Genomic DNA, 27,396 nt, shown 5'->3' with positions numbered 1-27,396 from the left:
CAAGGTAAGACATCTTTTTTACTAACCTCTTGGGTCACTCCTTGCCTTCTTATATTAGGTTTAGCTTATCCTGAGATTTTGGCATATTTAGCTTTCTTTGATCCCTCAAACCATGACACATGATACATACTAGATATAATTGTGCGCCTTGGCGCACGACCCCGTTGAATTCGCACCGATTTACATTTGGTATCATGGTGATAAAAACAATACGGTAAAATGATAATATGTATTGTTAGACAAACAATTATATACAATCAGGAAAATAGACGGATATATTACAATGACTAATACTGAAAATATAGTACAATAAGTACGATTGTATGACTATCTAAAGTAGCAAAATTAAGGAATGAACAACAAAAGAAAGGTAGCCATGATAAGCTAAAATCATTTGCAGGATTCCTTATCAAGTAATTTTGGAGGAGATAAAGCATTTTAAAGTTTTGACTTGGTTCGCTGCACAATAGGAATCACCACGTCCTCACAATAGGAACCACCACGTCCTCACCAGGAAACACACGTCCTCACCAGGAAACGATCCGCGGATGCTACTCGGCGTCTGCCGGCATTGGCGGAGACTGGCAGAGGGTGGCTCAACTCAGAATCAAAGATCCCTGGATTTGTGCCTGAATCAACCAGTAAGCAATCATTATCACTAACACCATACAACTATCAATTAGATATATGAACATTATTGGGTAAAAGAAACGAGAGCTCATCAACTATGGATGTACTGAAATTTAAATGATTTCAATACTTCATTTTCAGCTCTATCACTTGGTTCGGCAAGGACTGGCACACATGGTGTTCGGAAGGGTGGTTATTTGTCTTGGTTTAAATATAATAAGGTGTCAAAACAAAATCAAGATAAACCCAGCTATTAATATTAGTACCAGAAGTAGTGGATAAATGTGAGGAGTCAAGCAATGTATAGCCAACTCCTTGTTGCCAAAATAAATGCAAGTGGAAATGGTAGCACAACGGATAAATCCCTGGATAGGAAACCCCTAGATACATGTATTGGTAACGGCAATTGCTGGTCAGCCAACGCCACACTAAACTTGAAACCTAAAAGGCACGAACAATACAAACCAGACATTGAAATGTACCACATTCGGAAAATGTGTGACTCGAACCAATGGTGCGATTCAATTTGCTTCCATAGATACATAATAGTAATTTGCTTCTTGCATACTAACCAAAATATGCTGACCCCGAGTAATTTCATAGACAACCTATAGCTATATAGATCATCATGTTTCAATTGCTTCAAGCAAAATGTGCTTGAGGGGACTGATGTCTACGTTCCCCCTCCTTTCCTGTAGACAGTGTTGGGCCTCCAAGTGCAGAGGTTTGTAGAACAGCAGCAAGTTTCCCTTAAGTGGATACCCAAGGTTTATCGAACTCAGGGAGGAAGAGGTCAAAGATATCCCTCTCATGCAACCCTGCAACCACAAAGCAAGAAGTATCTTGTGTCCCCAACACACCAAATAGGTGCACTAGTTCGACGAAGAGATAGTGAAATACAGGTGGTATAAATAAGTATGAGCAGTAGCAACGGTGGCAGAAAAGTGCTTGGCGTGTAGTTGATGGTGTTGGTATTGCAGCAGTAGTAACGCAGATGAAACAATGAACAAGCAGTAGTAACTCAGCAGTAGTAACGCAGCAGTAGTAAACAAGCGTAGTTACTCAGCGAGTATTTAGGAACAAGGCCTAGGGAATAGACTTTCACTAGTGGACACTCTCAACATTGATCACATAACATGAATAGATAAATGCATACTCTACACTTTTGTTGGATGATGAACACATTGCGTAGGATTACACGAACCCTCAATGCCGGAGTTAACAAGCTCCACAATAATGCTCATGTTTAAGTAACCTTTAGTGTAAGATAGATCAACGAGACTAAACCAAGTACTAGCATAGCATGCACACTCTCACCTTCATGCATATGTAGGAGGAATAGATCACATCAATATATCATAGCAATAGTTAACTTCATAATCTACAAGAGATCATGATCATAGCATAAACCAAGTACTAACACGGTGCACGCATCGTCACCTTTGCACACATGCGGGAGGAATAAACTACTTTAATAACAAATCACTAGAGTAGCACATGGATAAATTGTGATACAACATGCTGCAATCTTAAAGAGATATAAATAAGCACCTCACTATGCCATTCAACGAGTGAATAAGTATTCTGTGAAATCTAGCCTAAGAGACCCACACGGTGCACACATCGTCACCTTTACACACGTGGGACGAGGAGTCTCCGGAGATCACATAAGTAAAACTCACTTGACTAGCATAATGACATCTAGATTACAAGCATCATCATATGAATCTCAATCATGTAAGGCAGCTCATGAGATTATTGTATTGACACACATAGGAGAGAGATGAACCACATAGCTACGGTACAGCCCCGAGCCTCGATGGAGAACTACTCCCTCCTCATGGGAGCAACGAGCGGTGATGAAGATGGCGGTGGAGATGGCAGCGGTGTCGATGGAGAAGCCTTCCGGGGCACTTCCCCGCTCCGGCAGCGTGCCGGAACGAGAGATCCTGTCCCCCGGATCTTGGCTTCGCGATGGCGGCGGCTCGGCGGGTTTCGTGGGTTTCGTCAATTGGTATCGGGTTTTCTGATCCAGGGGCTTTATATAGGCGAAGAGGCGGCGCAGGAGGGCTGACAGGGGGGCCACACCATAGGGCGGCGCGCCCCCCCCCTTGGCCGCGCCGGGGTAGGGTTTGGTGGCCCTGCCTCCCTTCTCTGGCGGTTCTCGTGTGTTCTGGAGGCTTCCGGGTAAAATAGGAACCTGGGCGTTGATTTCGTCCGATTCCGAGAATATTTCGTTACTAGGATTTATGAAACCAAAAACAGCAGAAAACAGAACCGGCACTTCGGCATCTTGTTAATAGGTTAGTTCCAGAAAATGCACGAATATGACATAAAGTGTGCATAAAACATGTAGATAACATCAATAATGTGGCATGGAACACAAGAAATTATCGATACGTTGGAGACGTATCAGGGACACGTCCAGCCTCAAAAACTCGCTGTTCACAATGATACTCAATAGGGATACTGTAATGGCATTTTTCTAGGAAATTTATAGTGGAGAATTTTTCTATTCGATTATCTCATCTGGTTACTTGAAGGTTGTCTCTATAAAGATATGCTCTGATCGGATCTTCGAGAAGACACCTTCTTTTTTTGTTAAGAACATGTACTTTCTCTGGTTTTTTATGCTACTGTTTTCCTGCTATTAAGTACCGATGTTGCATGGTTGCCTTATGTAAAAGCATGTCATATGTACCCTTATACTTTAGTGCAAGATTTAGTAAATGTGAGATGCAAAATTAAGTTAGAACTAATCACCTTCTCAGACTCAACCTCAATGACTGACTGAGAGGCAGCTGTAGCACTTGGAGCATCAACAGCAGGCTGACCAAGCTGAGGTAGAAGATATGTAGAAAAGCTACCTGTAAAAGAAATAGGTGCACCAAGAGCTTGCAACAGACAACCTGAAACAGAGAAAGACGAAGTGTATTGTACATCCCAGATAGATGCAAGAACACATGGAGTAAACTAATAAGCAAGGATAAACCATAAGCTGCAATAAAGATCATGGCGGAGCTGGGCCAAGAACCTAACAGCAAGTGAGTAATGCATAGTTATGACCACATCTTAAGCAGATAAGCATGCATTTGTAAGCAAGCAATAACCTGAGAATAGGCAATCGAAGGGTCAGCAGCAAATCAAAGTCTAATCTAAGCAGAGAAGAACCTGGCAGCAACCGAACAAAAGCTTGATCAAAGCCTCGAGTGATACAAGCAACCGGCGGCACAAAGGTAGCAGTCTGAAGAATCATATGTATCCTAACCCGCAAATCATGCAACCCACACACAACAATAATCTAAAAATGCTGTACTACGACAAGCAGGTTTTTCTTTGTACGGAAATAACCAAACTTCACGAAAAAAATAACAGGTCAAGTACAGAAAGATATCAGAGCAGTACCGATCCTAACTAAAACAGAGCACTGATCAAGACAAACATGAGAGAAGGTAAATACAGACTGGTGAGCTGAAAAATAGCAGGGTAGCAACGACAAAAGAGAGAAGAGTGTCTATAGGCATTGCATGGACAACATTCATGTCTGGGAAGTGTATTTCCTGCCGTTTTATAGCCTCCAATAAAGAGTAAATCATGACCCCCGACTAACTACATTCCAAGGAAGCATACACACTTTTGTGTTCCTGACTGCATATCACACATCAGACCTATGGACAAAGCGGCATTTTCCAGCAGGCAACGTGTGCATTCCCTTTAGGCATTCACACGCTTTCGGTGATTAGATTTTGCATACAGTATATTTTCAGGCTAGACCAAATGAAAAGGGTCAGGCGGTAAGCAATGAAGAAAGAAGTTGAACTGCTTTATCTATTTAACAGTGGTCCATCTATCTCTTCAAATCATGCAGTTTTAACACCCACCCATCCATTTATATCCATGTTGAATATGCTCATTTTTTCAGTTATAATTAATACCACGAACCATGTATCATAATTCATAAAATGGGAAGCACACAATCTTGAGTAAGCACTATTTACATGATAAGACCAGAGCAAATAGGAACACAATATGCTGGAAGATTGTCTTGACCGTGAGGCAAAAGCCACATAGTAAAATTTTATTTCCTCACCAAAATAGTATATACATACAAGAAACAAAGCAGACAACCAACGGCGCTGTTGCTGCTCGCGCGGAGCAGCACGAGCTGGAGGACCCAACCGCAGAACATCCGTCTGCAGCTGGCCTCCTTTGCCAAAGACGATGGGAATGTCGCCGCGCTCCTCCCACCGCGCGGCGGCACGCTGCAACCGAGACGAGGAGAGCATGGAGGCTGAGCCTCGGGGAGAGGAAGAAATTGGGGGAGGAGGGAGTCGCGGCCATGGCGGCTAGGGTTGAGGAAGAAATCGGGGAGGAGGAGACTCACGGAGTGGTTGATTTGGATTACTGTAGCTCGGGGAAGATGGAGCTCCGGCCGCCGCCCTCCACCTCCGGCCGCCGCTCCTCCGGCGCTGCTCCCCGCCGCCGGTCGCCGCCCTCCATCTCCCGGCCGCCGGTCGCCGCCCTCCATCTCCCGGCCGCCGTGTGGATCTCGCGAGCTGCCGGTAGAACCGCGCGATTCTAGTTGCGGAGATACGGTTTAGCTATGAGAAGGGGATTGGGGCGCGCGAGCAGCGCTCCTCCCGGCAACGCCATGGCGCGCGGCTGCGGTGTGTGCGGGGCGGAAGGGGAGAGGCGGCGCGGGGTGGCGGCGGGAGGCGAGTGCGCGAGGGAGAGGAGGAAGAGGGTTGCGTGCTCTCTCCCCGATGACGCCGGGCCGGGCGGGCTTCACATGACCCATGGATAAAAAACGGGTTCGTGCGAGGGCCTCGTCTTGGACTACTCCACCAGTGAAAAAATGGACGGATGAGATCCACCACCAAACAAGATCCAACGGCTACGAGCCTCAAATCGCTGTGAGGCCCCCTATGGGGGGCATCATATACAACGTTAGATATAAATCAAAACAGCTGTCATTAATAGCTCCTGAAGGACTAATATTCCCACATACTACTCGAATTTTAGGTGCTTTCAGACACTAAGGAGTTGCACTGCATTAATGAAACATGAGATCTGTATAATTCAGTACTTGTATTGGACATGGTACATACCTGAAATAATTAAAGAAATTGGCTAATTAAATACCTGCTCACAAGTAAAGCATATGTTAAGAAACATGCAAAATTCATATGTCTTCACGTATTCTACAAAGTTATATATCATTGGCATGAATGTCACATATATTGATGTGAACTGTAAAAACTGAAGCATATGGGTGACTGCAGTTTTCATATTAGCCAGCATAATTTATGAACACAAAATGTAAATCACAGATACAATGGTATGCCATGTATATCCTTTTTTTAAGATGCAACTCTTGAGTTTTTTCTATATTCTAGTATGTTCAGAATAAGACTGTAGATGAACAAATAATATGAACCAAGGAGGAAACCTATATCAAGAGATGAATTAGCCCCAACCTTTTGGAAGGCAAATAGAACTTCCTGGAGTTTGGAGAGCATAGTGTGCTCCCATGATTCAAATATAGAAAACATTAAGTGTGTAAAGGCATAATGGACAGATATGAGATATCTAACAGAGTACCCTTGATAATTTATTTTGCTAAGTACTACAAACACCATACCAGCACGACAGAGTCGTAGGGTGCCATATGAGAGTAAGCACCACCGAATTTGTAAATTTTACTTTTTTTTTGAGGTGGTAATTTTTACTTGCATCATGCTATAAGAAAATCTCGCCGTCGTTCCTTAATATTGACACAAGTTAGCAAGCTTTCCAACTTAAAAGCAAACCTAGTATTTCGAATGAGGATTAAAGCACATAAAACTACTTATTTAGTTTAGGTTGACCGTGAGACCATGCAAAACCGTTGCAGATGCACCAAAGAAGATACTCTCTCGAAACACATCCCACTATCACATTCTTGAAACTCCATCAGTGTCATAGTGATAGTGATATTACACACACCCTCGTAAAATATTCCTTAAAAGGTTGAATAACACAAAGTTACAGCAGAACTAAATAATTGTCACAATCCTGAAACTCCATCTAGTCATACTGGCAGAGATATTAAACTGATGAAAGAAATCTATCTATTATGAACACACCGCAATGGGCTTATCCCGAGCCATTATTCGATCAAACTGCACAATGATGTGAGACTTCTTAAACTATCTATCACTAATGGTTGGAGATCAATTGAAAAATGGGAGCATAACTAAGCAATTGATAAAAAAAAGAACATGATCCTTCAATGAAACAATATTATACATGCCTTTATTTCTCCAAACTGGTAAATATGTGAGATAAAGAAGTAGTGATGAGTCACACAAACTTGGAATAGCCATCGGCATATTAGCATAAGCCGCAACATCCAAGCGTACAAACCCTGCACTGTCCATGCATTACAACAAAAGCAATTTAGCTGCTACTTTCACCTAATTATTCTTACCTCTAATATTTAAATTATTGTTGCATCAATAAGAGCATCTGAATATATTTGGAGAAAAAACATATCCTAACTCTGCACCGCCTGAAATTTCTTGATCTTAAAAGGGACACTGATTATACTGAAACCTTCATCCAGGAGAGTGAGAGGCGTGGCCAGAACCGATGGTGTTGCAAATTAGTCCAACAGTTGGCACATGACGCTAAGTTTTATGTGAGCTAGTAACATTTAATGAAAGGAGATATCTTACTGATATTTGTGCCAGGTTAGTTCAGTATAGGGCAACAGTTATCTCGTTCAATCATGAATGTAAGATAGACGCCATGATACAAACAGTGATGTGTGTGATCAAACTTTATGATATTTGAAGACTGGCTTCTAAAATAAATGATACCACCTTCAGAATGACAGATAGACACCATGATGTAATTATCAGAAGGTAGCTCACCTCACAGGCTATAGTTTGTGTTCAAGATAAGAATACAACTCTAGGAAGATAATAAAAGAAAGAATAGCCAGCTCGAAGAATCGTAGATAAGAGCACATGCTATATCATGTTATTCGTAGCCAATTTTGTCTGATGAATTGATTCATGTTATTCATAGCCAAATCTTTCTCTGCCTAAGTTCCTAAGAATCAACTCATTAGACACCCAACATGAAAAAACCATCAGAGATGCATGTACCTTCGTGCATAAAAGGACAAAGATGGGTGTACCTCATATGTGAATTCATGTATGGTAAAACAAAGATAGATTTATCTGAATTACTGTATGAAAATAACTGAACCAAAGAAGTTTTTTGTATGGCTATACATGAATGAGCTAGCATTCAAGATGATCTTTCTAACGGTCGCACACATATGGTGCAGTATTGTGAGAAATTGATACAGAAGATGACATACACAACAATAGTTGGTGTAAGATTAGTTCCAACTTTGAGAGTCTAGAGTTGAAGGCATGAGCCATGGCCTTTCCATGGCATTTTTAAATGTGATGTAAACTAGTTTTTTAATATATATGAGCAGTAGGAGTCTCTCCTGCTGTAATTCCTTAAAAAGAATTGTGTAAGATAAAAGAAAGCATAGTTGTGTGAGCCCATATATGTTGCGTTCTCTAGAAATACGATGAAATATTCAAATTTATAAATAAATAAAATTTCCAAGTGCCTCAACGGAGCCTCGAAGAGAGCCTATGATAAGCATTGCCTCCACGGGAACAACCATCAGAAAACATGGATGTGCCATCCCTTTCTAGTAGGTTATAATTTTCAAATATTTTTTTTCCTTCGCATCAGAAAATGCTAATAGCACTAATCCTTACATATTAAGTAACTTTCTCAAAACAGGTGGAGACGTTCATTACAAATGTTTTATGTGCCAGATAAATGGATGCATTATCAAGACACCGAACACAAACTACAATTATTTGTAGTTGAGCAGTATTATTACCTTCAAGCCATGTCAATTTTGAGCATTTCTGTAGATAAGTGATGCGGTTTGCCTTGGGCTGAACAAACTGAAGTCCCTAGAAAATATCATATAGTGTAATATAGCTCAAATGGGCACAAACAACGTTCTTGATTTAGCAAAATAGTGTTGTTAACATCACTTAATAGCAATTATGTAGCAAGAAAAAACTTGCACCGTTAATTAGGAACTGAACAATAGCATATAGTCCAGAGACCAAGGTGGATGCAATAAATAAATGCCTAATTGGCATGTTAATAAATTCTTAGCAAATCCCCATACTATGGTTGGCCAGAAAAAAAAAACAACTATACTAGTGTGGAACATGAATGTACAACATGTAGGGACAAATCAGAACTGGACTGAAGTTACTAAATAATTCTAGTTGATAAATAAAAACTCAACTGCAGGAAATAGTTAATATATTTCTCAATTCATATATAGTTTAGTTGCAATAGAGAGAAGTTTCACAAATGAAATTTTCACAATCACAGCTCACCAAAATTATGCTGAAGTGTAAATAAAATCACTTTTTAGTTGGTGATCTATCTATCGTGGCATGTGTGATATCTACTATTTTGATTGATGCATTCTTGTGGCACTAAAAAAAGGAAATGCATTCTTGGCAAACATAGGAAAGTCTTGTAGCCGGGGTACAACGCGTTGGGCATCTGAATTCCATAAGAACTAAGGAATGTAATTGGCAATAACAACGGAGTCCTTACAGATTGACAGCAGGTGCCCAAGAGCAGATGGTGCTTACTCAAGCAAACTGTTATGTGCAAATAATGCATCAAGCCATGAAATTAGAATCCCTAATCCCCCTGTGTTTAACTTGTTGGATGAATGACAGGTTAAGTCAGTAGCAGGGAAAACATTAGGGTCAGTATAAAAGACTCTGTGTCAGCCCAAGTAAGAGTACTACAAACTTTGTGTTGATAACATAATGTACATACGGGCACAATGAAATACAAATATTGGAATCAACAATCGCAGTGACAGGATGGAGCACACAATATTGGTCATCACATGGTTCAGGTTAACATAGCAGAAAATTTGCAGTAACCAAGCTACATAATTTTAACTACATCCACACATGGTTCATATTAACATAGCAGCAAACTTAAAGCAGTGCCCAAGCTACTTAACTTTAACTACACCAGCCACACATGGTTCGGATTAACATAGCAGCAAACTTAAAGCAGTACCCAAGCTACTTAATTTTAACAACACCAGCCACACATGGTTCAGATTAACACATCACCAAGCTTAAAGTGGTGCTGAGTTATTTAGTTTTAACTACACCATCACCACTGCTTGACTTGCACCGGAGACACCATTCTAGGCAGAGACTTTTGCGCTCATGTCGCCCTGCTTCACGGCTGGCTTCCTCCATGACAGTGACTCTCCTGTTTTCGTGCAAAAGTTACAAGTTAGCAGACTGGAAGGCCCAGTGGATGGAGGCTATAAAACTGACTCCATTAATATTTGAACTGTGCACAAAACAAACTTTCTTGTTCAAATTGAACAATAACCAGGACATGAAGGCGGAGTTGTTACTGCCTATTGAGTGGAATGCAAAAGTTGGTATGGGATTAAGAGCATGTTCAAGCTAGAGTTACGACAGGGAGGGAGGAAACAACATGACATATTTAGTGATGAGTGTATGGTCCTTGGGAGGTGAGGTTCCGTAAAACCCACAGGTCCAGTTTGACATCCGAAACGGACAGGGTAAAGTCATACATAATTTGAGTGCACAGCTAGCAAACTGAAATGCCCTATGGATGGCTGTAAAACTGAATAAATTTATGTTTGATCATCTATCCACAAAGCAAACTTTTTTTATTTTTATTCTAATTGCCAGGACATACTTGAGTGCTCTTACTAATGCGCATGCAGTTGGTAGTTGCTACTGACTGGAACGACAAGGTCAACCTAGTCAAGTGATCACCAACGGACCAAGTCTACTGGAAATTCAACAATTTATAAATCCAACCACTTAGTAATAAGGTAGAACCAGACATAGATATAACAAGATCTGATTTTATCGGAAAATTCGAACAAATCCGATGGAGGTTGGCACGGGAAGAAGGGTATGTTCAAGCTAGTGTTACTACATGGAGGGAGGGACGGAAGTCACGGAACAAAATACTTAATTTAGTGATGAGTGTTCGTCCAAAACAGGGTAAAGTCATAAAACCTATGCCAACCACAATATGTCCAATCTGACATCAAAAATAAAACAGGGTAAAGTCATGCATGCATGATTCAGTCTGACAAGTGCATCATCATGCATATATTTAAGGAGAAACAAATTGCAAAAGAAGAGACCTTTCTCTCGCTTGGTCCTGAGTTCCTTCATCTCCTCTTGGAACTCTTGGTCCTGAGTTCCTTCATCTCCTCTTGGAACTCTTGGCTTCACCGAGCGTCATCCTTTCGCGCTCTTGAACTGTGAAGTCGGCGAAGTAGCTTATATTTGGAAGCAACCCCTTCTCGGCAGATGGGGGCTGCGATTCGATCCACTTAACGGTGTCCTTGAACACTTGGAACCGCGCAGCCTTCTCCCCCTCGTCTCGGTATGCCTTGTTATTCTTCCTCGCCCAATCCTCGAACCTCGCCTTCATGTCCTCCTCCTCCTTGCGAGCAGCTAGTTACGCAATAGCAACATGTATGTATATGAGGTGCTGACATGAGACGGAGCTAATTAACGACGACGAGGAGGAATCTACCTGACTCATCATCGTGTGGGCCTTTCCTGAGATATGCCGAGGCTTGCTGGTCACCGGTGAACGCAGCCGCCGCCACACCAGCAGCAGCACCGCAAAGGCCGTAAAAGATGGCGAGACCCCTCTGTACACTGACCGGATCGGGATGAGAAACATGAGGGAGGAGTTGTACATCTTTGTTAGTAAAACGAAGGGAGGAGACTATTCATCACCGAGGAGAAGAGGCGAGACATGACTCCTCCTTGATTTTCTTTTTAGCGATCGAGGCGATTCGGGACTTGGATGATGCCGATGGGATTCAGCTCTTCTTCCTCGCAGGGTTTCAGATCGCGGCGGGTAGGCGTTTTCTTGCGGATGGGACAAGTATTGAGTGAGGGACTCGATCGAGATAGCGCGGTCTCATTGATCGAAGTTAACTTGTGCAGCGTGTCTTTTCTCTACCCGACCTCGTACATGTGTGGCAGAATCAATCTAGCAAAGTTCGTAGTACCTATATGACTTTTTAGAATTTTTTTAATACAAACCTACATATATCTTTATCGAAAAAAACCCTACAAAGTTCAGGTCGCTTGGAGAGAAGCTGCCCGATCGTGCCGTGGTGAATCGCCTCTTTGCAGCCGTGTGTGTCTGATCGGTTCTCGCAGTCGCAGATCATGGAACCATCGAGCAATGGGGCAACATGAACAATATGCCGATGGTTGAATATAATTGCAAAATCTCTTTCCATCAGTTTGAACTTTTGGTTTAATTAGCTAGTACAACAATCTTTCATGGTATCAGAGCTAAGAGGTCCTAAGTTTAAGTCCCTGCTCACGCAGTATTAAAAAAATAAAAATAAAGATTTTGCAATACACTGAACCCACGCTAAGAACTAAAAATAGCCTAAACGTGAGGGGGAGTGTTGAATATAAATACACTGTCTAGCCATCTTCCATCAGATCGGTCATCAAATCGGTATTTTGGTTGAACTGGCTAGAGCATGCAATTCCATATGGTATCAGAGCACAAGGTCCTGGGTTTAGATCCTAGTCAATGCAGTATTTAAAATAAATATTTGCTGCCACCCTAAAAAAATCAAGGATACACGTCTAAAGCCCGTGCGAGATCTAAAAAAGAGGCCCACTGACCTAGATGTGAGGGAAGGTGTTGAATATAATTGTCTAGCCCTCTTTCATAGATGGCTACCGCTAATGGCCACCTGCGCTCACTTGAGGAGAACGAGTCGGTGCATTGTGATGATCATGGCGACAACGAAGGCGAGAAGATGATACTTGTTTCTCACGTTCACCCGGAGGCATAGATCCTTGAAGAGAGGAAGAAGAACGGGGAAGGCTCCATCAGTAGCAACAAAACTGACGGCGCGGTGGTAGTCGTGGTTGAGATGATGATAACAAGAAGATGGAACACCACGACAAGTTTTTTTTTTTTTGCGAAACACAATACATACAAAAAAACTGAAGGAAGAGAAGGGGCTGCTTGCCGGCGCCATGTCAGGATCTACTACTGGTTATGAATATCTCACACAAAATCCAGATAATACAAGGGAATTTCAGCAAGAAGGGGACGGGGAGCCTAGAGCAGAGGTGAGGGGAGAGGTTCAGCAAGGGGATAAGGATACAAAGCCGTTTCAGGTTCCAGTTCATCGACCACCATTTCGTGTGTCGTCCCCTTGCTTAAGTAGATGGATGACCTCCTGTCCATTCGGTCCAACATTTGTTTTGGATATTGCGAACTGGGCTTGCGAGTCTGCTGCTGCCCATCTCTCCAGCCATTACATATTTACATCCATCCGACGGCCCATGTGACAGTGGGCACATGACATTCTCCCCTCAAACTACTTATGTTACTCAAAAGTTTAATTCTCATAAGAGATATGACATGGACATTTCAGAAAAAAATATTTCCAAAAAATAATATATTAGAACGTTAGAATATAAATAAATCCTGCATATACATATAAACAATTACAGTCACATCAGAAGTTATGTCAGTACATTTGTTTGCGACCTATGAGGAAAAAACAAATATGCGGGTCTATATAAATGTTTTATTCATTATTATAGACCCATATATCGTATTTTTGTGTACCCAAATAAACAAATTTGTTTGTTAATATTTACATATACGTACTTTGTAAAAATCATACGTTGAAATTGTTAAACTTCAAATGTGTTTCTGATTATTTTTAAAAAATCACATGCCATATCCTGACCCATTCGCAATATACTTGCTGATCAACTTTAATTTGCAACCAGTTTTTTTTTGGATAGGCCTTCAACCTCGAAGAGAGTGTACGTACAACTTACTACCTCCATACCGGATTATAGGCCTATTACGCATTTCGATAAAAACTTCAACTACTAATTTGGTCAACAAAATATGAAATATGTATCACAAAAATTATACTATTAGAAACCTATTTTTAATATGAATCCAATGGTATAATTTTTGTATCATATATCTCATATTTTGTTGACCAAATTTGTAGTCAAACTTCTCCTCAAAATGCGTATTTGCCTATTAAACCGGTATGGAGGTAGTACATTTAATCAATAATGCTAGTCTTTTTTATTAGCGACAATTTACTTTTGCCTTGGATAAGGCCGCTAGATTATTTTCTTGTTGTAAGGCAGCAAAGTTCTTGCCTTGGGTAAGGCCGTCAGACTTTTGCCTTGGCTACGGGAGCAAAAGAAAATCCTTACACATAAGGTGGCCAAATTCCAGTCTCTGGCTAAGGTGGCCAGATTCACGTCTAAACATTCTCAAAAAAAAAAGATTCACGTCTAAACAGGCCTAAAATGGGTGCTATGACCCGGCAAAAATTTCCCGGATTTTTTCCTGCCTTATATTCCTGCCCTTTTATCCCTATGCTTAAAAATTGCCTGCTCTTTTCCCCCGTAATCTTTTATCCCAACATTACCTATGTAAGAAAAAAATATTACCTATGTATTTTTGAGAAATACCGAGTATATATTTTGAGGAACTATAACTTTCCCGCTGTATTTTTTAGGAACACCAAGTGGGTTTTGAATCCAAATAACACATGAACCGATTGGTTTGTACCAAAACAGATGGTTGAGTTGGGTTATACCAAAGCATCTTGTGCTATCCTTGTATATTTTGGATATAACATGCCCCTTAGATATGAATCGACTCGTCCTAATTTGTATTCGACAAACAAAGAGTAACCGATTCGGATGGTTTGTAACAAAACAGATGGTTGAGTCGGGTTACACCAAAAGGGGGCTTGTGGAGGCCTTGTATATATTGGACATCACATGACAAGGGGGAGGTATTTTGTGAAACATCGCCTACACTGAGTGAGAAGAATGTGGCTACGGGATGGCCTATATATAGGATCCAGGGCTGAGGTATGGCGGGAAAGAAAGTGTGGGAAATAAAGGGTGGGAATATCTTTGTTGAGTGTATTTGTTAACGACACTGGGCAACCATACGAGGGAAAGAATTTTCTTTGGTGGGAAATAGGAAGTCTTATTTTTCTGAATGTTTTGACAAAAATAGTCGACAATGAAATGGTGTGAAGCCCTCCCCTCACACAAGGAGAAGTTGGTGGGAAAAGTTCCAAAGCTTTGCCACATGTCCGTTAGGTGACATTCGGCAATGGACTACCATCCGCCACCGCGTGTCCCTAAGGTTTGTCATGACCATCTCTTTGCTGCGTGTTTTACTGAAAGTTTGCAGTGTTTTTGTTTTGTTTTTGCGGAGTTCGTTCTTTTGCCATGTGTTTTCTCATGTGTTTGCCGAGTGGTACTTATTAACCGTGAGTTTTTTTTGGGAGCACACTCGATAAAGAGACATGTTTGCCAATTTCTGAACCTTCTACACTCGGCGAACAAGCCGCCACTGAACAAAAACCGATTTTCCGGCAGTGATAATTTCTTACCAGAGTTTTTGTTACTTATTTGTTAGTGCACATGTCATTGATTTTTGAATGGGAGTGCTTTCCAGCGGGGATCCCATTGTACATAATGAAGTAGCTTAGCTTTGTTCTCCACATTAATGTGATTTATAGAGTATATGCCAAATAATTTTAGTTTGTTGTCACAATATAAAACCTTTTAGGAAGTTGTTTTAGCTTCCTAAAACTTCTTATATTGTGGAATAGAGGGAGTAGTTGTTAATTATGAGACATATCATGCACCGCACGTCCAGAAAATGGCAGGACGCAAACCTCAACGTCATCCACGTACGGAGTCATATCGTGCAGTTTGCGGGCGGCCACACGGCGAAAAGCAACGCAGTGCCGAGTTACCGAACATTGGCCCGAGCGATATATTACCACTGGAACATGCACCGCATGTCCCATGGAAGCAACACGAAATTCTACGTTAAGTGCTCAACTTGCTTAAGAATTCCAATTAGACGCGGACATGCACCGCACGTCCATGGAAGCGAGGCAGAGAATTCTAGTTGGACGCGGACAAGCACTCCAGTATATACAATCTTGCTGTGTCTGCTTGCTTGCTTGCTGACTGCTATGTCACAGATTTCTCACATGTGGATATATCTAAATTTTGATAAATCTAAGAAAAATTCAGTGGGAAGGCGGGAGTTATGTGCAATGTTACTTTCTCATTAATCATGTCACGTTAGTGTGTAGAAAGTACTGGCGGCATAACAGTCTGGGCTAATCTCGATCGCTCGTGTATATATATAGGTATAGCCTGGCAGCAAAACACACACCAACACCAACAAGCTTGACTATCTCTGGCATTACTCAACACGCAACGTACCTACGGCCGGTGCTCAATGGCAGCGATGCCAGCATGCTTGGTCGCGCTCGTCGTGGCCCTCACGCTTCTCCTTTCGCGGGGGCAGGTGGCTGCAGCGCCGGCGACTCCTGAGAGGCGGCGGGAGGTGCGAAGCTTCCTCAGGCGGCTCAACAAACCTCCTCTTGCCACCATTCAGGTATACATTCTTGGTTCATCGTTAGAGCATCTCCACTCGTCCCCCCGAACAGGCCCCCGGCGAGCGTTTTTTCCATCCGGACGGCGTAATTCGGTCCAGTCGCGCCCCCGGTTCCTCGTTTTCGTCCGGATTTGGGCCTAAATCCATCCGGCGATCCCACGCCATCCCCGGCCCCCCGGGGAGCGCTCGGGGACTCCGGACGAAACGAAAGCGCGCGAAACGGCGAGGCAACTTCCCGCGCATCTGGTGGCTCCAACTTGTCGGCGAGAGAAACCGATCGTCGTCCTCATCGCATCGTCTTCCGCGCGCTGTGAAAGCCTGCCGCCGGTCTGCACTCGCCGGCCGCGTAGCTTCCACGCGGCGAGTTACGCCGTCGCATCGTCATTCGCCCACGCATCGTCTTCCGCGCGCATTAATCGCCGGCGCTCGCCGCGCCCCGCCGCTCCTATTTAAGGCCGGGCCGCTCGCCGCGACGCCCCTGCTCCACTCTTCCTCCATTTTCCCCCTCCACTCACCGGCCACCTCCAACGAAGATGGCGTTCTCCGACGACGACGGCGCAGCCTCCAATGGCTTCCCCGCCGGACGCTCCGTCGGTGGGAGGGCACCTCCTCCACCAGGCGGGGTACCCCTGCCCGCCCGACACGAGGCCTCCCGGCGGCGGGTGGCGACTCAGCCGTGGCGGCGCACCAATCCCGCCGCCGCCTCGTGGCGACGCCCTCGACGCCGCCATCGAGGAGGCGCGGCCGACGATGACGGACGAGGAGCGCGCCGACCCGCGCCACCACCCCGAGAACTACACGCGCTGGAACTCATACTTCCTTCGGCGGTGGGAGCGGAGCCGGCGGCCTACGATGGCCCGCCACCTCCGCCTGCGCGCAACAACGCCGCGGGACGACGACGGTGGTGGAGCGCGCCGGATAGAACGCTGGCGAACGTCCTTGATCACATCGAGGGCGGAAACTTTCCGGTGCTCACGATGCCCCCTGCATCGAGGGCGTCGACGAGCCGCCGCCGGGGAAACGTCTGGCAGCCACGGCGCATGGCTGCCAGCTCATCGTCTTCCGGATCGGCGCCGAGGTCGTCCTTGGCGCCGGTGAAGAGGGAGGAGCCGGCGTCTCCGCCGCCGACCAGAGGGCGCAGCAGCGGCGCCCTCGTCATCCGCGACCAGCCTTCCGCGCCGCAGGGCGGCCGGAAGAGGACGAAGAAAGAGGCCGCCGCCGCAAACCAGCTCGCCGAGGAGGAGGCGAAGCGCGCGGAGGACGCAGCGATGGCGGAGGCGATCGCCAGATCGCTTCAGGACATGGAGGAGGAGAAGCGCGCGGACGACGCCGCACCGGACCGGAGCCGAGCGCGGCCGGGAGCGCCGGCCAGGCGGAGCAGCAGGCGAGGCTGTTGGACCTGGCCGCCGCGCAGCGACTCGCCGCCCGCGCCGGCCACGCCGCCGCTCCAACGCCGCTCCAACCGCCGCCGCCGTCCCATTCGTCGACCTCGAAGCGTCGGACGACGAATGGTACAAGCCTTCCCCGCCTCGGTGGGGAGACGCCGGCCAGGGCAGCGGCGGCCGGAGCCGCGCCGCCGCAGGTCGACGACGACGACGGCTCCGACGACGACGGCGGCGACTACACGGTGTTCTACCGCCATTTGGGCATGTAGAGCGCCGTGTTTTAAAATTAGCATTTGGATTTCCCTAGCCGAATTCGAAATATAGTCGACTCGGCCTCTATGTATGAACTCCGCCCGTTATGTAGTAAATATCATTAAATTTAGTCTATATTCACCCGTTTTTAGCCGTAGTTTGTCAAGTTTCTGTTTTTTCAATTCGCCTCGTCGACTTCGCCTGGGCACGCGGCTGGGAAACTGCTACTCCCCACGCCAAATCTTCCTCCAATCCGGACGAAAATTTCGCCGGATTTGGGCGTGGGGAGCGCCAACGAGTGGGGATGCTCTTAGTCCCTTCCGGCCTCGAATACATGGCATATAATTTCGGTCAAACTCAAATATAAACCACTTGACCAATTTGTATGACAGCTCTAGTAATATATTCAGTGACTAATCAGACATAAACCAAGGTTAACCGTGGATGAAACCACCCTGAGATATTCATGTGCGCTAAAATTAACAAATCCAAATAAGATTTGGTTCAGAAAGATAAGTTGTCCAGATGTGTAGATGTGATCAGATCAATATGTGTTACGAAATTGATTTTTCAGGCAAGTTTTTTCTTTCGAAAACATGGCAATAGAACATGTACATGATTCCGAGGTATAAATAGAGGGTCGCGGCCTATTAAAATTGCACTCAGTCAGAAACAAATCATATTGTTTATTCTATATTGTGGATCGTCTCGGTTGGGTGTAATTATTACCATCTTAGCATTATTATACTCTCTTTACTAAAAAAAAACTAGCATAGTGGCCCTGGCAAAAGCGAGGGCATCATATTTACTCTTGAAACTAAACAGAAAATAAATTTATAGTTCATTGACACTAACATATATGGTTCTATGGCCATGATAATATATGCTACAATCAAGGTATCACATTTCCAGTGTTAAAAAAATCATTTGCCTAGATTGAACTTCTAAATGTTTGTGTTTTACACAAACTCAATTGGTACAATTTGTTTGAAGAGTCATATTTGCCACATATTCCATCGATTGAATTACATAATTTTATGGCTTGTGATCTTTGGTTCCAACCGTGTAAATAGTTTTAACAAAGTGGATGTATATGGCTCTTGGAGTATATCCCTCTTGTATTCTACTTTATACGTATAAAATATAATATCCTTGCATAGGCAATACCATCCATTTTTGTGATTATACTTTAAAACTTAATGATCATTAAATCTTAGCAATGTGTAGACAGATTGTTATCAGATGTTCTTTCCACTGGAATAGCGAAGTAATATTTCTCCATGATGTGAAACAAAAAAAATCCTAGTTAATAGGTAAGTCAACTTAACATGTAACATTGGTAATTTTAATTTATGGATTTATTTCTTCATCTCATCGACCTAAACCGTTATGAAATAGATGACGACCTCTAAGTTCTGATATATTTGGTGTTCCAATATATACATTCCCCGGAATGCAACTTCAATCATGAGAATCTATAATATATCTCTTTTCTTCATCTGTATTATTTTATTAATGCGTAGAGTTGATTTAAGAATTTCTTGATTATGGTCAATTGCCATAGCACTTGAGATAATCAATGTGTCGAGTATGTGGCAATAAACAATATGAGTTTCACCCTTATCTTGTCACTGACAATGCGGCTTCAAAGTACTTTTATTTTTTCTTACATTAGTGTAGAATTTAGAGTTTTTCTCTGATAACAATTTCACTCCAAGATGCATGGCCATATGAATAATCCACAGTTCTAATGTCCTTAGCTCTGATGACCTTTAATATCCTGTGTAACATTGAAAACTCAAGGGAAACACTGCTAACCTCTGACATGTAGTCTAAATACATTCATTGTTCGGTTCGTGGTTCAATGCGACATGAAATGATGGTTCATACGACATCATATGGCCCGAGTCAGTTCTTTTACTTTTATTGTGTTCTTTCTAGTATGGTTGTCGCAGTATATTACTTGGAATCGTGTGTCTGAGGACTTGTCTCTCGATCCTATACATCTCCCCACCATATATTGTCATATTCATGTGCCTATCAGGCCTTGGGGGATATGGAACCATTGATCAACCTTCAAATTGTAGTTTCGAGAACCTTGTTTACATGAACTTCATGATGGCATCCTGATTATGATGAGGGTGTCGTTCATAGTTAGTAAGGGTTGTTGGCTCCCCGTTGTGGTGTGGTCATCGCAACAACATGAGTAATGGAGCTGGTGGTTCGTATGGACCATCTTTTCTTGTTTTGGATTTTCTTCGTTAGTAGTCGATCCATGAAGGCTTTAGGTGTCTCCACTAAGAGATCTTAGCGTAGTTAGAGTTGTGCATCAGGCCACATGTATTGATCTTAGGGTCCAATTTTTTCATTTTTTTTTGATAAAGGATGCTTTATTACTTTTGATAAGCAATTACATCCAGCCTCTGCACAGCCAGGGTGCACACAGCCGTTTATGAGTCTTTTTAGGTCCAGAAAAAAGTCAAGCTTGAAAAAGAAAACTAGGCGAAATACATATCGAAACGATGAAGCATATAACGCCTAAGGTGTGGGTGGGACTTCAATCCGTAGACTATGCTGCCACCCATGTAGGGAAAATGTATCCCTCGCCGTAGCCTCCAACCGTGTACAGACCTCCGTAAATAGGTCTCGGTTCTCCATGCGCTGAAGAGGTAACCACGAACGGAGAATACCTGTACACCTGTAGATGACCTGCAACAAAGAGCAATTTTTATCATTAAAAATCTTGTCATTTCTACTTAGCCAAAGCGTCTGCTAGCGCCCCCACCCTAAGAAGCAACTTAAACCTTGAATCTATACCATGAAGCCAATTGCCAAAGACATTGGCCACACTAGTCGGAGGGTACAAGGTAGACGCTACTTGGATGACAGACCAAATAGATCTCGCAAACTGGCATTGGAAGAAGAGGTGTTTAATTGTTTCATCATGGTGACAAAAAACACATCGCTTACTTTCTTGCCAATTCCGCTTAACAAGATTGTCTTTGGTGAGGATGACACCTCGACGAAGATACCATCCGAATATTTTTATTTTTAATGGTATCTTCATCTTCCAAATTTTCTTATTATTATCCACTGGTACATCAGAATGAAGTATAGCATTGTATAAAGATTTGACCGAGAAAGAACCATCTACGTGTAAATTCCACCTAAATTCATCGGGTTCAGGTTATAAAATAATACCCCCCAGCCTTTGAATTAAGGTATTCCACGCCAATAGCCTCTGTCCTAGCAAAACTTGTCTGAACGTCACATTCGGAGGAGAGGTAGCCATTACTGTAGCAATGGTATCTCCTTTGCGATGAACGATACTATACAACGCAGGATACTGTTCGCTTAGGGGTGCATTGTCTAACCAAGCATCTTCCCAGAATCGTATCTGTGCTCCATTCTTAATTGAGAAAGTTCCATGGCGAAAAAAGGCATTTTTTGTCGCCATTAGACCAGCCCAGAAGTGTGAATCCCCAGGTTTCCAAACCACTTGGGATAACGTCTTGGAGCCTATATATTTTATCCGAAGAATAGTTTGCCAAATCCCATCCTCGGTAAGGAGCTTAAAAAGCCATTTACCCAGCAGCGCCGAATTCTTGACCTCTAGGTCATGAACTCCAAGCCCACCTTGATCTTTGGGACTACAAACTATACTCCATTTGACCAGTCGATACTTCCTTTTCTCGCCGTTCCCTTGCCAAAAGAATCTGGATCGATAATAATCAAGTTTATGCAGAATTCCTTTTGGCAATAGGAAGAATGATAACATATACAGTACCATATTTTTTAGTACCGAATTAATGAGTATCAATCTTCCTCCCTGGGACAGCAATTTACCTTTCCAACTGCTAAGGCGTTTCTGTAATCTTTCTTCCACTATTTTCCATTCGGCAATCGTAAGTCTCCGATAATCAATCGGAATACCCAAATAGCGAATAGGAAATTGGCCTTGCCCACAACCAAACAACTCTGTATAGAGAGCTGTATCATCTTGGACATCACCGAAACAGAACAATTCACTTTTATGGAAATTGATTTTCAATCCCGACAACTGCTCAAATGCCACCAAAATTAATTTCAGGTTTTGAGCTTTATCGAGATCATGATCCATAAATAGAATTGTATCGTCGGCATATTGAAGGATAGATAAACCACCATCAACCAGATGTGGAATCACACCTTCAATCTGACCATCAGACTTGGCCCGCTCTATGAGTATCGCCAGCATATCCGCCACAATGTTGAATAACATAGGTGATAACGGATCCCCTTGGTGTAACCCTTTTCGTGTTTGGAAATAATGGCCGGTGTCATCATTAACCCGAATTGCCACACTACCTCCAAACACAAAATCATTTATTAGAGCGCGCCATTCAGGAGAAAAACCTTTCATCCTGAGTGTCTGTTGAAGGAAAGACCACTTGACCTTGTCATAAGCCTTTTCAAAATCTAATTTTAATATAACCCCATTTAATTTCTTAGTATGCATCTCATGTACCGTCTCATGTAAAACCGCCACACCATCAAGGATGTTTCTCCCTTGCATGAAGCGGTTTGTGATGGCCTAACGACATGATCCGCAACCGTATTAAGTCTAATGGTGGCCACTTTCGTGAAAATCTTTAAACTGACGTTTAAGAGGCAAATAGGTCTATATTGTTGAATCCTTTTTGCCTCATTAACCTTCGGTAACAAAATTACTTCACCAAAATTTAGACGAAATAATTCTAGTTGTCCTGTGTGAAGATCACTGAACAAATCTAGAAGGTCCGATTTAATAGTGTTCCAAAAGGTTTGATAAAACTCCGCTGGAAAACCATCTGGACCCGGTGCTTTATTGCATTCCATCTGGAAAATTGCCTTCTGAACCTCATCCTCAGTGTAAGGTGCGGTTAGCAGGCCATTTTCTTCAATAGAAACTTGGGGTATGTCATCTGTTAAGTCCTCAGTTAGATAAAAAAAGCTTTCATCCGAAGGACCAAACAGACCTTTATAATAATTAGTAATGTAAGATTTGAGTTGCTCATGGCCTTCAATCAACCCTTCATCTTGATTCAGAGAATGAATACGTTTTTATGGGAAGTCCATTTGGCTTTCTAAAATATATGATGTTACTCTAGATTTCTCAAGGTTTGTCTTCTACCATATCGGGATCATAGACATGAAGGGCAGTCTAAGTAAGAAATGGTGTATCTCAAAATAGTCACTTTGACGAAGTTTCTTTTGCCGAAAAACCTCAAAACTTTGAAACGGGAGAAAAGAACTCCTCATACTGACATTATATTGTTGACTGTTATTTGTACCAATCAAAATTTTACGTGACCTTTGTTATCTTTTAATTATGGCCACAAATAATATATCAAACTATTAAACTATTTATGATGATGTGGATTAACGTGGTGACTCTGTCATACATAGTATATTGCTTTTAGTAGATAATAGACGAGTGGATAGAGTGTATAAAGATCTAATATTTTCTAGTGTGCTTGTACTATATGCTCTCTCTTTTTTCTACAATGTTCCAACAACTGATTCTCAGAAATTAACAGAGCCCAGATGGAGATGTCATAGACTGTGTGCACATCTCCAAACAACCTGCATTCGACCACCCTATCCTCAAAAACCATACTATCCAGGTAACACTTTGTAGTATTGTTGCCCTATTCACTATTGATTGCAGATAAGTTGCAATGCCCTCAAGTTAGTATCACACACACACACACACACACACACACACATGCATATCATCCATGATATCACTAGCTCAATGCCACCTTTCAGATGCGGCCATCTTGCCACCCAGGAGATATGCATCATGAATCCCACATCACACACCATCCAATCAACCAAACATGGCATCTAAATGGAAAGTGCCCTGAGAACACCATACCAATCTGAAGGATCAAGGAAGAGGATGTCCTAAGGGCCAGTTCCATGACGAGGTATGGAACGAAGAGGACGGGGAGCATCCCAAACAACAATTCAATCGATAACCCTGAGACACCCAATGTATTGAGGGGACACCAGGTACATAAGTCCATTTAAGAATAAGGTTCATACGAGCAATTAATAATTTCTTTTTTCAATTGCTACTACAAATTCTTTTTTTTCTGAAATTTATCATTTAACATTGTTTTCTCTCCCATTGAGCAGCATGCTGTAGCATCTGCACAGGTTGATAAGTGCTACGGAACTAAAATCTCCATCAATTTGTGGCAACCAATGATTTCGAGGGCCAACGACTTTAGCTTAACACAACTTTGGATCATTGGGGGTTCCTATAGTGGCAATGACCTCAATACAATTGAAGCAGGATGGCAGGTTAGACCTCCAAGTGAAAATTTATACCTATTTTCATAGTAGATCTAGTAATACTCTGCATGTTAGGCGTGCATGATATATGTGTGTTGTTGAAAGTGTCAGGGCATTAGATTCAGCTATACTGGGTTCTGCAATCATACGCTACATTTTATGTCATAAGTTGTGCTAGCAGCAATGTTTTAAGAGCGATGGGCATGTAGACAGCTATAGAGTATATATAAACAACACTTGTCTTTATACTCGACCGTGTTATCTACGGGAATTATTAAAGACAACTTCCATACACTGTACAATACCTTGTAGTAATATTTAATTTTCAAAAGAGGATTAACACATAACTAAATTAAACAATTAGATTCCCTAGAAGTTTTCACAATACACAAGTTGTTGAGATTGACACAACCTAACCTAGAAAAGGGACCGATTCTACAACAACATTATTGTCTAAAATGGTTGTATGTCACCCAATACATGCCACTGAATTGTGGCTCATAGGAGGTAAATTTTGAATTTAAGAAGACGACATGAGTTCTTAAGTTTAGGCAACCTAACCCGGAAAATGAATAAAATCTTCATCCACTTCATGGCCATAGGAAACAATATTATGTCATACACTACATGAAATTGGAACACTTGTTAGAAATCACTTTGTATCTGAATAGTCTCAATGGATGGAAGGGAGAAACAAGTTCTATGCAAATATTTAGGTCGTATTTCTTGTATATTTTTGTTGTCGCAAAAGGACAACCTCAATCTCTCTTTGTTTCCCTCTATCTCTCTCTCACACACACCTAATAAACAATTCATGGGTGGTCAACCTTATAGATAGCTCACATTTTGTAATTATATAATCACCAAGCATTATGTAATGGTGCAGTAAGTTGTGCAATCTCTGGCATTGTGGCTAATGGCCCTATGCTCTCTACACATTGCAGGTTTACCCGCATTTCTATAGCGATAACAATCCTAGACTCTTCATCTATTGGACTGTAAGATAAATATCACATTCCATTTTATCTTCGTTACTGTTAATTTTGAGCCATTATTTTTATGGCCAGGAATAACATAAACGTACTAATTTCATGTTGTTGGGGAATGTTGTAGAGTGATGCATATAAAACAACAGGATGCTACAACTTACTATGCTCAGGGTTTGTCCAAACAAACAATCAGATCGCCATTGGTGGCAGCATCTCCTCAATCTTCTCCACCTATGGTGGCACACAATATGACTTCGACATTTTAGTTTGGAAGGTAATAAACAGAATAAACTTTGATATCCTTAAGTTAGCTGTTGATAAAAATGAAATTTTATGTTAGTACTTCAGTTTCAGCCATTGTTTCTGGGCGAGGTAAAGTAATTAAGACATTTTAAAAGTAGATTGACACTCATAACTGTTACAAATTGTGTTCACTTTTATGGAAGCTCTACATCACCACATGATGGCCATGTATATCATAGAAGGAAGTCCTTTTACCCTAAATGTTTGGTTGCATTCATCCTCAAGAGGATGTGTGGATGTTTTTAATACGCTAATTACCTAGAAGTTTGCATTTTTCTCTATCTGATTTGACTGTTTAGATTGAGTCAATTAGCATGTACTCAAATAATTTACCGTGTGATAGTCTCTCAAGGTTCACTGTACATATTATTATTATTATTCATATATTTACATATCAGCTCCTTTACTCTCAATATCTATAAGCCATATCATATTTGAACCTACTTCATGTTTGTTTTTTATTATCAACTTATTTGGAAAGTGCACATGCACACATTTTGCACGTAAAATGTGTGACTTATGATGCGCGGTCATCTGGGTAGTTCATCATGATGGTCTAAAGGTCTTGATTTTTTTAATAATTTCATTTCACCAGTGTTTTTACCATACTATCCATGTTAGTAGAGTATTGAACCGGCATGGAAACTCACTAGTATGCATATAGTTTTCATGCCACTTCCTGCATCTGGGTTCTGTAGATGTCCATCTTAATTTGAGTTTAATATTGACCATATATTTAACCGGCAAAAAATAAGGTATATTCCATAAGAATTGTATTGTTGGATTCATATAGGAAGAAGTTATTATATTGTATACAATACATATAAAATGTATTATATTCATCAAATTTGTGGTCAAAACATGACCCAAAATACAATGGGGTGGGGGTGATCTTCCATTATATTGCCATCAAGAATCGCAAAAAAAAAAAAAAATATTGCCATCAAAGGGCAACACGACGAAGGGAACACATAAAACCACTCATGCATAGTGATACCCTGGCCCATTAGTTTTCCTTTTTTTTCCTGGTTTTGGCACTTGAGGGATGTAATTTTGGCTTGCAGGACCCCGAGGGGGGAAATTGGTGGCTGCAAGTGGGAAGCATTGATGTGGGGTACTGGCCATCTTCCATCTTCTCCTACTTGGCAGATAGTGCTTCCTCTGTCATGTGGGGTGGCGAGGTATTTTCACCTGATGCTGGCCAAACTTCCACTCGGATGGGTAGTGGACATTTTCCCAAGGAAGGGTTCGGTAAGGCTAGTCACATGAAGAACATCCAACTGGTAGATTCGTCCAACTATCTAAGACCACCAAATGATTTGCAGTTGGTAACTGAGCAGCCCCACTGCTATAACGTGCGAAATGGTATTAGTGACGACTGGGGCACTTATATCTACTATGGCGGACCTGGGAAGAACCCGTATTGCCCATAGGAAAGTCGAATTGCCATGAGTACCCATTTGGTAACACTCCCTTTATATATAAGGCCACCACACATTTCAAGGTAGAACTTTAACTAATAATTTGACCAATATAATATGAGGTATATGTTACCAAAAGTATACTATTGGATTCATATTTAAAATATGCTTCCAACTATATGTTTTTGGTGTTATATAACTTATATTTTATTGAGTAAATTGTTAATTAAAGTTTTGGCTCGAAATACTTAGTGGCCTTATATATATGAAAACATAGGAAGTATAATGCTTTATGCATTACTATAGACCCATTAGTATTGTTAGGGTCCATAGTAATGCAAGTAGTATGTGTTGCCACGGATGGAATTGTAATACCTAATTACTATATGTGTGCGGCTGCATTGCTAAGAGGTGTAAACAAGCATTAGAAGCTCACAACAATTGTAATCTTGTTTCACCGTATATTTGGGTATATGTAATAAGCAGCTTTTATCATTTATAGTTACA

General features: G+C 42.1%; 1 pseudogene; it reads left to right on the top strand.

Moving 5' to 3' along the window:
* The first annotated feature begins 16,068 nt into the window (after nucleotides 1-16,068).
* LOC124665469 lies at nucleotides 16,069-27,080 on the top strand (annotated as a pseudogene).
* The last annotated feature ends 316 nt before the right edge of the window (nucleotides 27,081-27,396 follow it).

Source organism: Lolium rigidum, chromosome 1, assembly GCF_022539505.1.
Source record: "Lolium rigidum isolate FL_2022 chromosome 1, APGP_CSIRO_Lrig_0.1, whole genome shotgun sequence".
In the NCBI taxonomy this organism is placed as follows: domain Eukaryota; kingdom Viridiplantae; phylum Streptophyta; class Magnoliopsida; order Poales; family Poaceae; genus Lolium; species Lolium rigidum.
This window is presented reverse-complemented; position numbering and strand designations above follow the sequence as displayed.